A 16,221-nucleotide genomic window follows, 5' to 3' on the forward strand; every position below is an offset into this window, starting at 1 on the left:
ATCTGTGAGAGTTAGTGGTGGGTTTTAGCTCATGTCTCACTCTTGAGGGTAACAAAGGCTCAGAGACCAAGCTACTACTGGTGTCCTGAAGTCACCTGGGCCTGTATGCTACTAGCTGATTTACAGCAATGGTATCTGTCAAAGTTATTGCCAGCTGGCATGGAAAAGTGTCCTACCATGGAGGAAGAAATAAGGCTGCCATCCCTAAAACTTTCAGGAGAGGATTGCAGTGTACCTCCATGGAACATAAGAATCGCAATTTAGCCCAATATCCTGTCTTCTGACAGTGGGCAATGCCAGGTGCTTCAGAAGAAATGAACAGAACAGGCAATCACTGAATGATCCATCCTCTGTGGTCCACTCCCAGCTTCAGGCAGTCAGAAGCTAGGGAAACCCAAATCATGGCGTTGCATCCCTGACTATCTTGGCTAATGGCCATTGATGGACTATCTCCATGAACTTATCTAATTCTGTTTTGAATCCCTTTGTAGTTTGGCCTTCACAACACCCCCTGCAAGGAGTACCACAGGTTGACTGTGTGTTGTGTGAAAAATACTTCCTTTTCTTTGTTTTAAACCTTCTGCCTGTTACTTTCGTTGGGTGACCCCTTGATTGTTGTGTTATGTAAAGGAGTAATTAACACTGCCTTATTCACTTTCTCCACGCCATTCATGATGTTATAGACCTTAGTCATCTCTTTTCCAGCCTGAAAAGTCCTAGTCTTTTTAATCTCTCTTCATATGGAACCTGTTCCATACCCTTAATCATTTTTGTTGCCCTTCTGTGTACCTTTTTCAATTCTAATATATATGTTTTGAGATGGGACGACCAGAACTGCACACAGTATTCAGGATGTTGGCATACCATGAATTTGACCATGGATGAAGTTTCATCGAGATTTCTCAGGAGGATTCAAAGGGCATCCCTGTGTACCTAAATAAACTGCTCCGCATACCCCCTGCTCGCACCTAACTCTAGAGGGGAATGGAAAGCAGGTAGCAACTTTTCCTCTCTTTGCTGTACCACTACCTCTTGCAGTACAAGTAAATTAATGAAAATTTGATAGCTGTGTCCTACTAAGTTGAGGCTGCCATCACTGAAAGGGAAATTTATTTAAATATTTACCTGAGGTTCTTTCTCTTGCACATGGTTGCCTGTGCTCTGCTGGAGGGACTGGCTGGACTGCAGTGGAGTCAAAAACAGGTCCTGGCTCATGGCACAGCTGGATCCCCCCATCACCAGTCCCCTCTACTTCTCTTCCTCTTCCTTCTCCACCTCCTTCTCTTTGCTGTTCTTGGCAGGGGCCTTCAACTCGGGTTCCTTCGAGGTATCTACAGTTGTGTGCACGGTGGTGGTGATGTCTCTGCTAAGTATGGCATTTGTCTGTTTGTAAAAGCAGCAGGTCTGCGTCTCAGCCCCGGATCGATTGTTGGCCTCCTTGGCCTTCTAGTATTCCTGCTGCAGTTCCTTGGCTATCACGTGGCACTGCTGCTGGTCCCTGTCGTACCTTCTTTATCCCCTGAGCAATCTGCTCGTGGATGCCAGTAGTTCTACAGCTAGTCCATAGCTGTGCTTGCACAGCCTCTTCGCCACACAGGCCCAGGAGATCCAATATCTCCTGGCTCCTCCAGGCAGAAGTGCGTTTGGAGCCTGTAGCCAGCTTGGTGAGCTGGGCAGTTGTGCACAACAACAGAGCGCAGATAGAGGTGTGCTTTCCAAGCTGGACAAGGAAAAGGAATTTCAAAAAGGTGTGTGGGGGGTTAAGAGGTGGAGGCTTTCCTGTATGTGTGGCCTTTGGGCAGTAGAGCAATTCCAAATACAATAACAATAATTAGAAATCAGGATGTCACATGACACCTGAACGCCTGACTTCATCTTTTTTCCCTCCTTCTGTATGAGATCTTACCTCCTCTTTTTTACCTCCAGCAAATGCACAGGACATGTGAAATCAACCAGCATAATAAAGACAAAAGTGCATCCTAAAGATCCTTCCAAAGCATTCTGCTCTCGCATTTCATCTCTTTTGGTGCTTCTTAAAATCTTTTAGACATTATCTCTTTTAAACTCCTCTCACTTGCGATCAAAGAGTGTCCATTGCTACCACAGGCAGTGAAGTTTGTCTGATACTCATCTTCACAGTGCCTCAGCATTTCTCAAACTGTGGGTTTTAGCTGCTTGAGTTTCTTGGTTCTCAGAGAGATAATTGTAGCCCTATTTATCATTTAATGACTTATGGCCCAATCTTGCAGACCTTAATTAATTTTTACTCCTGTTTAAATGCAATATTGTGTGCAGTGACTGTACTTCAAATGATCCTATAGGCCCAGATCCTGTAATCAGATGCATGAGGCTGGACAGACCCCTGCATCTATGCAGAACCCCACTTAAGTCAAATGGGGCTCCACATGGACGCAGGGACACCTGTGCAGTTCTGATTGCAATGTCAAAGCTTTGGTGAGTTTGTTCAGCATTTTGTTGTGCCAGTCCATTTAATCTACTTTGCTTATGTCAGTGGAGATGGTTGCTCCCAGAAGTAAGCAGTAATTTTAATTGCTAGTGGAGTCTTAAAAATATTTTGATGGGGTGGTTTTATTTATTTGTTTCTTAATATTTTACATTTGTATGTCTGATGTATGCATGCTTTCCATTTTTGATCTGGGATGTGAATTTCTTGGGATTTTAACTGCAAATCGGGCTAGCAAAGAATTTGAGAGGAATAAGTATATCTTGTTTTAGCAAAAATCTTTCTTTTAAAATGTCTTAAAAAAATTCCAAAATGCAGAAAAACATAGCTGGTATTTCAGGCTCTCTTTCCAGAAGAGGGAAATGTTTCCCATTTTAATAGTGTGTGGGCTTTTTTCTTTTGGTAATAAATTGAATAAAATTCTCACTCCTGGCCTCCCGCTCCTCATCCTGTGGTTGCCCTTTAAAAGCTGCCAGTTGTCTTTGATCAGTAGTTCCCAAACTGTGGTCTGTGGAGAGCTGGCTGGTCAAATGACTCCAACCCTCTTATGGAACACTTTCCTAATATTACTTTTCCATGTAAGGAATTGCTGTAATTCTCCCAAGATGTTACATGATCACAAATGGAGGTGGTCCAGTGAGTCTTTTCTAGATAATTAAATAGCATTACCTAAGTATTGGCACTGTGCAAGATATAAGGATAGGGAATACTGAAAATGTTGAGGTAACCTGACTCTCAGGCAAAACTGGTAAACTTTTAAGGTTGAGCACTGTACCTCCTGCAGCCCCCATGAGTAGCATAATTTCCACGAGCTTATCTGCAAGAATCCTTCTTCCTCTACCTTAAGTCCATCTTGAAGAGCCATTTCTTCTGTGCTGCTTACTGTGAATCTTGTTGACATATACATATGAAGGTGGGTTTTTTTAAATGTTGTTTTCTATTCCCACTAACTTCAGTCTACTTGTCTGACTGTCCTTAGATTGTGAGCTCATTGGGTCAAGGTTCAGTGTTTGTGTGTGGTGTGATGGGGCAAGGCCAGATGGCTACAGTAAAGTACTGAGAAACAGGTATGTTAGCCCCAGGCTAAACAAATCCCTAGGACCCTGGTAACCAAATGGCAGTTGCTCCAGGTTAATCAAGGCACCTGGGGCCAATTAAGATCATTCTAGAAGGCAGTAGAGATAGCTACTTTAATTAGAACACCTGCAGCCAATCAAGGCAGGCTAATCAGGGCACCTGGGTTTAAAAAGGAGCTCACTCCAGTCAGGCAGGGAGGAACCAGAGGAGAAGGAGCGTGTGTGAGGAGCTAGGAGCAAGAAGCTGAGAGTGAGAGAGTGTACTGCTGGAGGATTGAGGAGTACAAGTGTTATCAGACACCAGGAGGAAGGTCCTGTGGTGCGGATAAAGAAGGTGTTTGGAGGAGGTCATGGGGAAGTAGCCCAGGGAGTTGTAGCTGTCATGCAGCTGTTACAGGAGGCACTATAGACAGCTGCGATCCACAGGGCCCTGGGCTGGAACATGGAGTAGAGGGCGGGCCTGGGTTCCCCCCAAACCTCCCAACTCCTGATCAGACACAGGAGGAGTTGACCCAGACTGTGGGTTCCACAAGAGGGGAAGATCACTGAGGTGAACAAATCCGCCAATAAGCGCAGGACCCACTAAGGTAGAGGAGGAACTTTGTCACAGTGGTTACAGCAATGTTGAATCGTGATCGATATCCCCCAACTTCTTCTGAAGGGCACTTCAGAGACTGCACGTTTTCATGTAATAACTAATATACGTACATTGTGTGGGGGGTGAGCCTAAAGGAATTAGGCACCCACTGAATTTCAATGGGGTTTGGGCACTTAACTCCCTTAGAATCTTTTGAACGTCCTAACCGGAATGTTTGTAATAATTGTGCCACTTTTCCATGTATTCCCTGGAGTACATTTCTTAGTAAATATGTCTTAGGTATTGCTAATACACCAATAACCTTAGTTTCTAGGACGTTGCATTTTACTGCATGTTTCTGATTAAAATAAGTGTATTTTTTCACTGAATATAGTTACAGAGTTATAGATAAATAACAAGAAAATCTGTTTGCTAATAAAATCTAAACTGCTGATGTCCAACTTCAATATATGATGAAAATTGTATTGGGCTTTAAAATTATTCATCATTCATTTATTTATCTCTGAATCTGTTCAGACTTTTTTGCAGTTTGTGTCTGAACTTTACTCTCCCCTGCTTGTGTGTTCTGGTGCTGGGAATTTAGAGCAACACTTGCAGTACCCCTTGAGCTTTATGTATAACAGAAACTAAGCCACTGAACACTAGTAACAGACTTTAAGAAAAATAAAGAAGTTGAAGGCTGTTAGCCACGTCTCTCACTGCCTACACTCAGACCTGGTCTACACTAGAAAATTAGGTCTCCATAACACTGTTGCTCAGGGATATGAAAAATCCACACCCCTGATCAGCACAGTTAAGCTGACCTAAGTCCCTGTGGAGACGGTGCTAGGTTGACAGAAGAATTCTGTCTGTCAGTTCTTCTGTGAACCCAGCTACCACCTCTCGGGTAGGTGGATTACCTATGGTGGGAATCTCCCATTGGTGTAGTTAGTGTCTACACTGAAGTGCTGTAGCATCTTAAATGTAGGCAAGCACTTAGTAGTTAGTGACGATGAGTTTTCTTTGGGGTCTTTTTCAACTGATGATCTCACCTGATTTGAGCATTATTGATTCTATATTTGTGTTTTATAGGGTAAAGAGAGTAATTCCTTTTGTATAATAATTAAAGACCAGTTGTGCTTGATTTATTCATGAGTGTAGTCCCATCAACTTCACTGGAAATACTCCCATGAGTAGGATTAGCAGGATTTGAGCCAGTGTAGGTTTCTGTTCAGTTCTTTGTCACAACTTTTAAGATTTTCAGTTTTGGGGGCTTATTAAATGAATCTTGTGATTAGTACAGAAACATGATAGCTATTTTCTTGTTAAGATTGTAACTACCTTTTGATTGGCCTGAGTTTTGACACCCACACCCACTCCCGCTGACTTCAGAAAACCTGCTTCCCAATTAGTTTGTTTTGCGGGAGGTATGAAAGGAGCAAGGATGATACAAAAGTTATTTTAGAAATATTTAAACAACAGAAGAACATATGAATGACCATACTAGGTCAAAACTACCCACCTAGCCCACTATCTTGTCTTCTGACAGCTGCCGGTGCCAAATGCTTCAGAGGGAATGAACAGAATAGGGCAATTTTGAGTGATTCAGCCAGTCCCACCTTCTGGCAATTGGAGGTTTAGATACACCCAGAGCATGGGGCTGCATCCCTGACTATCTTAGCTAATAGCCATTGATACACCTATCCTTCATTAACTTACCTAATTATTTTTTGAACACGGTTATATTTTTGGCCTTCACAACTTCCACAGCTTGACTGTGTGTTGTATGAAGAAGTGCTTCCTTTGATTCATTTTAAATCCACTGCCTTATCAAAATGCAAAAATACCCCAACCTAACCCTCTGTTAGCGAGTAGGCTGGAGTTGTGGGATAATGGCTTGATCTAGAAACTCCAGTGTGTGTGGTTCCATTATCTTTCATGAGAGCACTGTAGTGGTTTAGGAAGGATGGGGATCCTGATCATGCTTCTAGGGTGCTAGAACTCCATTTTACTGTTAACTAAATTGAAAGTTGGGGGTTGACCCCTAAAGAAGAAGCTGGAGGTTCAGTCCCGAGAACCCAAAGGTCCGCATTGCCTTATTTATTTCCACTGCATCAGCTCTTTTGCAGGGAGTTCTTCATCTGCAGGTGCCCCTGGAATTTCCCAACCCTAGATGAGGCTTTCACAGCATGAATAGTGGGAGGGGCACATGTTTTGACTCTCTCAGTCTGCTCCTTCCCCCATAGAAGGAACTCCTGGTACAGCATAAGGAGAAGAAGAGTACATAGGCCATGAATACACTTGCAGCTGTACGGCGCTGTAAATTAAACCGGCCTTTGTACAGCTGAGTAGGGAAAGCGCTGCAGTCTGTCTGCACTGACAGCTGCCAGCGCACTGTCATGGCCACATTTGCGGCACTTGTAGCGGCATTGAGAGCAGTGCCTTATGGGCAGCTATCCCACAGAGCACCTCTTCCCATGCTGGCGCCATGAGTTGTGGGAAAGGGGCGTGGGTGCAGAGCATTCTGGATCCTGTCCCAATGCCCTGTGATGCATCGCTTCGCATCCCAGCAATCCCTGTGTTTCTGACCACATTTGACGCCATCTTTCAACGGTTTCTGTGCAGCATGATCTGTGTTCCGTTTCGGTCTGTGGGATATGGAGCCCGAACTGCTGAGGAGTATGCTGACAAGGCTTGCCCGCACGTCATGTTTGGCAGTCGAGCTATTCCTGAAGATCCAAAGTGACAGTGAGGAGTCCGATGATGATATTGAGTTGCATAACGCGTACGACACGAAATTGCTTGTGGCATTCATGGACATGCTCAACACTGTGGAACGCTGCTTTTGGGCTCGGGAAACAAGCACTGAGTGGTGGGATCACATTGTCATGCAAGTCCGGGATGGCGAGCAGTGGCTGCAGAACTTTCGGATAAGAAAAGCCACTTTCATGGGACTGTGTGAGGAGCTCGCCCCCACCCTGTGGCACAAGGACATGAGATTGAGAGCTGCCTTGCTGGTGGAGAAGCGGATGGCTATTGGAGTCTGGAATCTGGCAACTCCAGACAGCTACTGATCAATCGCGAGCCAGTTTGGACCGTTGGAATTGGTTTGATGCAAGTTTGCAAGGCTATTAATCGCATCCTGCTCAGAAGAACCATGACTCTGGGTAACGTGCAGGACATTGTGGATGGCTTTGCACAAATGGGTTTCCCTAACTGTGGAAGGGCGATAGATGGGAGGCATATTCCTATTCTGGCACCACCCCACCTAGCATCTGAGTACGTTAATCGGAAAGGGTATTTCTCTATGATTCTCCAGGCGCTTGTGGATCACCGTGGATGTTTCGTTGACATTAACACAGGCTGGCCCGGAAAGGTGCATGACGCATGCATCTTTCGGAACACTCCCCTGTTCAGGAAGCTGCAGGCTGGGGCTTTTTTCCCAGAGCAGAAGATCACAGTAGGGGAAGTCGAAATGCCCATTGTGATCCTTGGAGACCCTGCTTACCCGTTAATGCCATGGCTTATGAAACCCTATACAGGGAGTCTTGAAAGCAGCAAGGAACGGTGCCAAATGACTGTGGAGTGTGCTTTTGGCTGTTTAAAGGACCGCTGGCGATCTCTGTATGGGAAGCTGGACTTCGCCGAACTCAGCATCCTCGCGGTTATATCCACATGCTGTACCCTCTGTAATATTTGTGAAGGGGAGGAGGGTGAAAGCTTCACTCAGGCATGGACCTCTGAGGTGCAACACCTGGAGGCTGAATTTGCACAGCTAGAGAGCAGGACTATTAGAGGGGACCAGCGCGGGGCTGCAAGGATTAGGGTTGCCTTGAGGGAGCAATTTGAGGCTGAAAACCAGCAGTAATGTCTGGTGCCCTGCGGGAGAGTGAAGTGCAGTGGTTCCAATGTTAGTAGGAATCTATGTTTGCTAAGCTGACTTGCAGTGGCTGTTTCTTTCCTGGGCTAAGGTATCTTTTACTTTATGCAATAATAGATAATATTTTCAAAGCCAAAAAATCTGTTTATTGAAAAGAAAATTAATTTATTGAAAAGAAACACAACTGCTTGGGAATCAGAAAGGGCAAGCGGGTGGGGTGGGGAATGGTACAATTACAGATTTGTGTATGTCCTGTCTGGAGTGCTGTGCAATGACTGCTGCACTTCAGGATGAGTATACTGCATGGTGATGGGGGCTGAGTGCAGAGGGTAAGGGTTGTAGTTTTCAGGGCTGGATGATGATGGAGGCAGCTGGGGCAGGTAAGAACCCGGATTTTGGGGAAAGTGGGTCGGAGGTGACATGAATGCACAAGGGAAAGAGTTTTGGGACAAGGGCTTCAAGGGAGGAGAGGAGGTGCGGTAGTGCTCCGCCTGCATGGCTACGAGCGCCTGGATAGAGTCCGCTTGGCGCTCCATGATGCTTATCAGCTGATCTGTGCTTTGCTGTTGGTGTTCCATACTTTGCCGCTGGTATGCTGTGTTTTCCTGGCAGATCCTGCTTTCGCTCTCCCTCCACTCCTGTGCTTTTTGATTCTCTTTAAGAGATTGCTGCATCACGTCTTGCAGCATGTCTTCCTTGCTTTTTCATGGCCTCTTCCTGAGTCTTTGCAGTCTCTCAGCCGGTGATAACATGGACGGCTGAGATCTCAAGGTTGCATCCGTAAAGACGAAATGCAACACGTTAACAGAGGCAGCATTGTTTATATTAGACAGAGTAATGATTCCCTCGCACTTAAGGAGGGCACACACAGTCTACACAACAGCATAATTTTCCCGTCCCAAAGAGAGCGCACATAACCTACAGGAGCCTCAAAATGGTGAGTAAGGGGGACTGATTGTTTCACGACTGTACTGTCCTCTGGGTTTCTGTGCATTGGGGAGAGCCAACAGCTGCAGGGGGCACCTACACTGAACACTGTCCCCACATTTTCCACAGGAGTTTGTCCTGGAAGATATCTTGCTGCTGAGGGTGACCTGGGAAGCAAGGGAGGGTCTTCTGCTGCAATGCAGCTTCCGCCCTGGCCCATATACAGTTTGCCTATGTGCAGCAATGGTCCCCTCGCGGCACAGTGGTGTGGACACGGTAGCCTAACTGGGACAAGGACCACGGTGGCTCTCCCAAGAAACCTGCGCAAGCACATTGCCCACATTCTGGATGAGACTTTCAAAGAGATTACCAAGGCCGATTACCGCGATGTGATAGACCACATCAATGTGCTATTCCGCATCTAGGCATGCATGCAGCCCTAACCCTCCTTTCCCAAAGAGCCCACACTGAAAAAATGCCTTCCTGAAAAAAAAGCCGCTTACCGGGAACCTGTTCTTCTGTTTGTCCTCCACCAAGTACTGTCCGTTGTGACTGGCTACCTTCCTCCTGGCTTGAGAAGAGCTCCTGGCTGCATGTCTCCAGGGATTCTAGAGTGTCTCCCACCCTCCCCAGCACCCGCTTTCCTCCTGCTCCGAAGTGTCCATGGTGGTGCTTGGAATGCAGGTGGGGTCACCCCCAAGTATCGCATCCAGCTTTTTGTAGAATCGGCAGATCGCTGGGGGAAGCACCCGAGCGGCCGTTTGCCTCGCAGGCTTTGCGGTAGGCACTCTGCAGCTCCTTCACTTTAATCCTGCACTGCAGTGCGTCCTGGTCATGGCCCCTTTCCATCATGTCCCTTGATATCTGCCTGAAGATATCGTAATTCCTACGGTTGGAGCGCAGCTGAGACTAGACAGCTTTCTCTCCCCAAACACTGATGAGATCCAGCAACTCGCCATTGCTCCATACTGGGGATTGCTTGGCGCGTGGAGACATGGTCACCTGGAAAGATTCACTGATAACTCTCCACGCTTGGCTGAGCAAACAGGAAGGGGATTTTTAAAATTCCCGGGGAATATAAAGGGCAGGTCTGACGGTTGGTCACCTGAAGCCAGGCAGTAGAGTTCGAACTGATAACCAGAGTGGCTAGAACAGGCACTGTGGGATACTACTGAATACTTCTGGAGGCCAATCAGAGCGCATTGGGCGGCCACACTGGTGCGGCAGCGCAGCAGCAGCGGCGGCACGATAAACTTTATTCCTCTTGGGGAGGTGGAGTACCAGCAGCGCTGTAGCCGCAGAGACACAGCGCTGTACGTGCCTTGCCAGTGTGGACGAGGAGTGAGGTACAGTGCTGTGGGGGGCTTTATTGCGCTGTAACTTGCAAGTGTAGCCAAGGCCATAGACATTTCTGACCTCCCCTTTAGCACTGGGTTGAGTATTAAGTGCCCCTCTGCACAACAAGTTTCAGGCACAGTTTGGCTCTCTGTGGATTCCCAGTGAAGCTAATGAACTTGTCCAATTAAACTTTTGTGGATAACATACACACAGAGAAAAATATATATAATTTGCCCTTTTTGTTGCAAGGATAGATTTGAAAATGTAAATCACTTGCTAGGATCGAACACTTGTCAAAGCAGTTCTCACAGGTAATTCATAGTCCTTCCCAGCAAAGCCCGGCTTACCTTCAAATTAGAACTGGCCACCAGAACTGCTAACCTCCCTCCCACCCCAAAATGGGCCAAGATAGAATCTTCATCCCCAGGCACTGCTTAGCTCTGTACAGTTTGTTTTATTACCTCCTCCAGTGCTGCTAGTGAGAGAAATCTCACCTATAGCCCTTCCCAGAGAAATGGGCTGTTGTGCTTGTCTTTAGCAGCAGAATCCTTCTCTACTTCCATGGCAACAGGGTGTGGATACGGTGGTGGCAGAATCTTCAGCTTTTTTGCGATGGAACTGGCAATATCATCATTTTTATTTTACCCCTTCTCCCTCAGAAGACACTTGGTGATCCCTTCCCCTGACATGGCAGTGGCACTAATTTTGACTGGTACAAGACACGGGGTTAAGGGGAAAAGGTAGAAAACAGCAAAACGTGCCACTTCCTGAGCTCTGTGACAATTTACTTCCTTGTTCACACTTCAGCAGGTGTAACCTTGAAGACCCATCTCCTGCTTCTCCCATTCATGTGGTGTTTGCCAAGTTTGTAATCTTCCTTAGCTGAAGCAGTAAAGGAGTGTAGTTCAAAGAGCCTATGAAAGAAATGGAAAAATAACAAAGTAGAGACATTTTTTGTTGTGGTTTTTAAATGCTTAAAAACATTAAAAATTCCACAACCTAAAGATATTCCCAGATAGAATCTTTCAGATGGTTAATGTTGAAAATAAATACCACTTCATTTAAAAAATACTGTATACTTATATATATATATTTTAATTAATAAACATTACAAAGAAATTAAGTTTAGAGTTAAAGTTCTAAAAACATCCTTGACACTGGCCACTAAACAGTGTCTATCTGCTATCCACCAGAAACCCCTTTCCTTCTATTTACTGTATGCCATCTCCGTTTCCTTTTTTTTTTGCTGTATTTTTTAAGATAGGAAAAAATGAAGATAAAGATAATTACAAGGAAGTGTGTGTGTGTGTGTGTGTGTAAAAAATATACATATATCAGAGTATATATATCTTCACACAAACATTAAAAATATTAGCAGCAAAGGATCTCTCTCTATAGAAAAACTAGGTAATAGTTCAATACTGATAATCATAGCTGTCCAGAAATAATCATAGGTATCTAGTGTGATCATATCTTCTCAGTCATCTATCAGATTTGGCCAAAAGCAACTGGACTGTTCACTGATCTAAAACTTTCAGGGCCACACTTTAAAATAGCTCAGCAGCTCCCATTTAGCCACATGAATTAATGGCTGAATTTTCAGAAGAACTCAGTACCCATTTGTCTAAGTGGAAACTGAGCACATTTGAAAATCTGTCCAAGTTGTGGCTGCTGAGTGATTTTGACTATCTGGCCCTAACGTTTCTTGTTGACTCTTATGTGGGTTGTATGATTTCTCATTTCAATAGCTGTTGCTCTTGAAAAGAATTTTTTTCTGTACTCTGTTTAGATTCTAAAGCTCTCTAATCTCTTGGTATCAGGTATTTTGGTTAGCGAAGAATGTCAGTTCCCAAAATGATATTTAATATACTTGGTACCTTCTTCTAGACCTGATTAAACATAGGGCACCACAAAATGTGAGTAACAAATCACCATTACAGTGTGTTCCACTACAAAGCATTTTAATCCAGTTTGTTCAGTATTACTGCTGCCAGTGTCTTAAATGGAATTTTCTGCTGAATAAGTTTGATTTTGAGACTGTGTGTGGTTTTATTCATGTTTCAACATATCTTTTTCCATCCACTAACAACATGGCACTCTGGATCTCTGCTCTAAGCATTCCTCAAATCCTGGGTTCAGCATTTCAAGGATGTTTGAGTACCTTGCATTAGAAAGAATGTCTAAAATGTCAGATAGGCGGTGGTTCGGACAGCATGCTGTACTAGACTTTTCTTAATTCATTCTTCAAATGTTTTTCCATGGATTCTGTGACTCTGAGGTGCATTTTTTTAAAGAACTATCAGGTAACTAGGAGATCTGTGGGTCAAAGTCCCTTTTGGCCAAAATATGGGCTGGATTCTGCTCTCACATCGGTGTAAATCTAGGCTACCTCTATACTACAAACCAGTGTTGGTATAGCTATACCTGGAGTGAAAAGCAGGCTGCTTACACACTGTTGTGTAGCTACACAAGTCAATGAAAGATTCCAGCAGTGATAAGAGGCCTCAGCAGCTCCTTGCTACCAGAGCCTTTCTCTACTGCTGGGGTCTGTCCCTGTGATGGGAGAAGGCTCCAGCAGCAGGGAGCCAGTGGAACCTTTCCATGTTGTCTTTCCTGTGCCAGAGCCTTTCCCCATTGCCAGATTCTTCCTGTGATGGGGAAAGACTCCAGCAGCAGGGAGGCAGCGGGACACTGCACTGCTAAAAATAAATAGCAGTGTAGACAGGAAGCAGTTTGGGCGACTAGAGAGCCATATAGGATCTGTACTCACATACATTCCCACATCCTTCAGGTGTGTCTTTACTTGCCTACGCCATGGTTCACTGGCTACACTGCAACTGTGCTATGTGGGTACATACACTACAGGCCACTAAAAAAAGCTTGCAGTATAGATGTGCCCCTAAGAGTAACTTAATTGAAATCGTTGGTGTTGCACTACGGTAAAATTGTGTAAATAAGACCATATTCAAGTCATGTTTTTTTGTTTGATTACTTGGTTGTCCCAGATCATCACACTGTTTTGGATGAATGGATTGAAATTCATGTTGTTTTGTAAAGTGATAGCCATGTGTTCCTGACATGCTTCATGGTTGGGTTGAGAGTATTTCTTGGTACAAAATTTAATATTCAATATGTCATTTATGTATTGCAACAGTGACCACAAAGCCTTATGTCATATACTTTGTAAATTTATGTAAATACAGTTGTAATGATCCTCCTACAGTTCTTGGGGTTGACATACACCAACATCTGAAATAAGTCTGCTGATCACGACTTCTGTGTTGATCCTGAAGAGATGACATCCACATAGATATTGAAGTCATCCAAAGGACAATCAGTCTTAGTGACCCCAAGATCGTTGTGGTTAATGACACAACCAGTTCACCAAGGATTCTGAGGTTTAATGGAGCAACTCTCCACCTATACTAATTACATTCTAATTTCATCCCAGAATTTTCATGTGAAGTGGACACGCTTTTGAAAACCCGTATTGTCATGATAAATCTTCTGGATTTAATGTCCAGCTGCAACCAGTGTAGCCACATCTCCTTCCTAGTGGCCTTGTAACTGATGCTGAACCAAATATCAGTCACGAGCAGCTGAGCAATAAAAGTTTTGCCAGACCTTGATTATACGTGCAAACTCATGAGCTCAACCATGTCTTCCATGCTCACCCTTTACCACACTTGTATGTTGGCCCATCCCATATGCAATCTTCTTCTCCCTTTTCTTCCTCTTTCCAGGATGCCACTCAGACTAACAACACAGCCCCAACTTCTTCTTTGCAGAACTTTCAAATAATCCTCCCTTCTTCAGACAAATTTGACTTAATGTTTGGTCATTGAAGTGTAAGCAAGTTTGAGAAGGTAATGCAAGAGAAAATTCTGCTCAACAACCTGAAACACAATTGCAAGTATATTCATCATTCATATATTCGGCATTCACTGTTGGCCCTGATTTCAATAACAATGCAGGCAGGTTGAGTGCAAGTCTGAATGCACACCACTGCTAATGCAAAACATTGACAGTTTAAAGGCCAAGTAATCTTTTGTTTTGGCAAATTCCAGTTGGTTAGCATCTCAGCTCAATCTCTTGATAAAAACAAGAAGGAGATTCTCTACTAACCATCTGTTACACATAACATCAGATAAAATGCTATGTCCCAAGTTGAGTTATTTATTATATATAAATAGCTTGTTCATTTTCCCTTCGTTAGCCAAGCAGTTACTAGAAACCATAATTTTATAGTCTTGGTAATTTATCAAATGAAATTATGACATTTATATTAACTCCATAAATTACTAACTTTAATTTGATTGTAAGAAGTTGGTGCCAAAAGAATTAAGAAACCCTTGTTCCAGCTACAGCAGTACAACTAAGGCAGCTCTAAACTTTTTAGTACATTGGGAATATTCATTTTCTTGAATTTGTGCATCTGTATTGTAAGAGGTTTGTGGCATAGTGTAATAGTGCCTATGCAGTGCTGGGTGTTTCTACAGTTTGCTAAGTATCCTCGAGTTCCCTCAACTTCAAAGGGAGTTAAAACAGAGCCTCATAGGATCCAACCCTTTATAAATAATGGCCCAGGGAAAAGGAAAAAGAGTTGTTCGGACTTTTTAAAAGAGCCCTTTTTTCTTTTAAAAGGACACCATCAATTGGAAAGTAATACTTAAGCCTAAAAACAATGTCTCTATTACTGGTACAGGTAGCGTCTAGATTACTATTTAAAAAATAAATTAGATAAAACATATTTCTCTATTTTTACAGTTTTGTTTTTGTTTTTACTTTTGACAACACACTCACTGTCTCTCCTGTATAGTAGGTCAGTTAAGCTCCAGTCCTGCAAACACTTACGCACATGCTTAACTTTAAGGATCTGAGTAGTCTCGCTGGACTATGGTAAAAGTCTGGGGACTACTTGCATGCTTAAAGTTAAGCCGTGCGTACGTGTGTGCAGGATCGGGTCCTCAGTCAGTTTCTACTGTTGTTTGAGTGGGTCTTTCTCACAGCTGCCAGGGAGAGGAAAAACATTTTTTTAAATAAGAAAAATGTGACCGAAATCACAAATACTGCAGGAGGTCAAAAGGGGGAGGTGTGGCTCCTGAGAAAAGGTTTTTAATGCATGTTTTTAAATAAACTAGATTTTGGTTTAATGGTTTCCCTTTAATAAATTCATCTAATTTTCTTAAATTAGTTCAACTTTAAATGAATGAGACTCAGATGGAAAAATTGAGAGGGTTTAATTTTTAGATTAAAATGTAATTTCAGATTCATAGAAATTCTTCAGATACACAGGTATTATATGTTGCTAAAGAGAGTGAAAATGCTGTGGTTACAATGTAAGCAAGAAAGCAGGGATTGAAAAAACCTGCAAGAAATATGATTTCCCTAGAAATGCTTGTAGGAATTTTACTTAATTGCAACCAGAAGCTTGACCTGGAAGTGTAATGTTTTGACCCGCTAGCTGTCTGGTTTCCTAAATGTGTTGTTTTGTGCTCTTTAAACTGAGAAAATTTATTTTACACATGTTTAACCCTGTGTGCCCCTAAAAGCACCAATGTAAAAATGACATCAAACCACCACCAGCAGCAGTCCCCTAAAAAACAAACCAAGCAAATTAAATTTACAAGGAAGAAAATTCTTTTAGAAATGCTTGTTAAATGGTGAGGCTCTGGTTACTTTAATTGTCACAAGAGGTGGTTTCAGGCACACTTTATATGGTTGCAAGACAAGCAGTATCTTTTATTTGTGATGTTACTATGATAAACAGCAATATTCTGCTTAGCATTCTCTTATTCCTAAACTGCATTGCCATGTGACAGATGTAGAGAGAAAATGTAGCATTTTTAGGTTTAAAAAAATCCTTTTTCTAATTTATTTTTGTCATTACCCATTATGTAACCTTTATTTTCCTGTGCTTAGAAAATTTTGCTGCAGCACTTAACTGAAAGGTTGACTG

At 43.4% G+C, this 16,221-nt stretch overlaps 1 protein-coding gene across 2 annotated transcripts in view; it reads left to right on the forward strand.

The window, feature by feature from the left end:
- SLX4IP (SLX4 interacting protein) overlaps positions 1-16,221 on the forward strand; it is a 135,885-nt gene that overhangs the window by 83,366 nt on the left and 36,298 nt on the right. The window lies entirely within an intron of this gene.

Source organism: Gopherus flavomarginatus, chromosome 4, assembly GCF_025201925.1.
Source record: "Gopherus flavomarginatus isolate rGopFla2 chromosome 4, rGopFla2.mat.asm, whole genome shotgun sequence".
NCBI lineage: Eukaryota > Metazoa > Chordata > Testudines > Testudinidae > Gopherus > Gopherus flavomarginatus.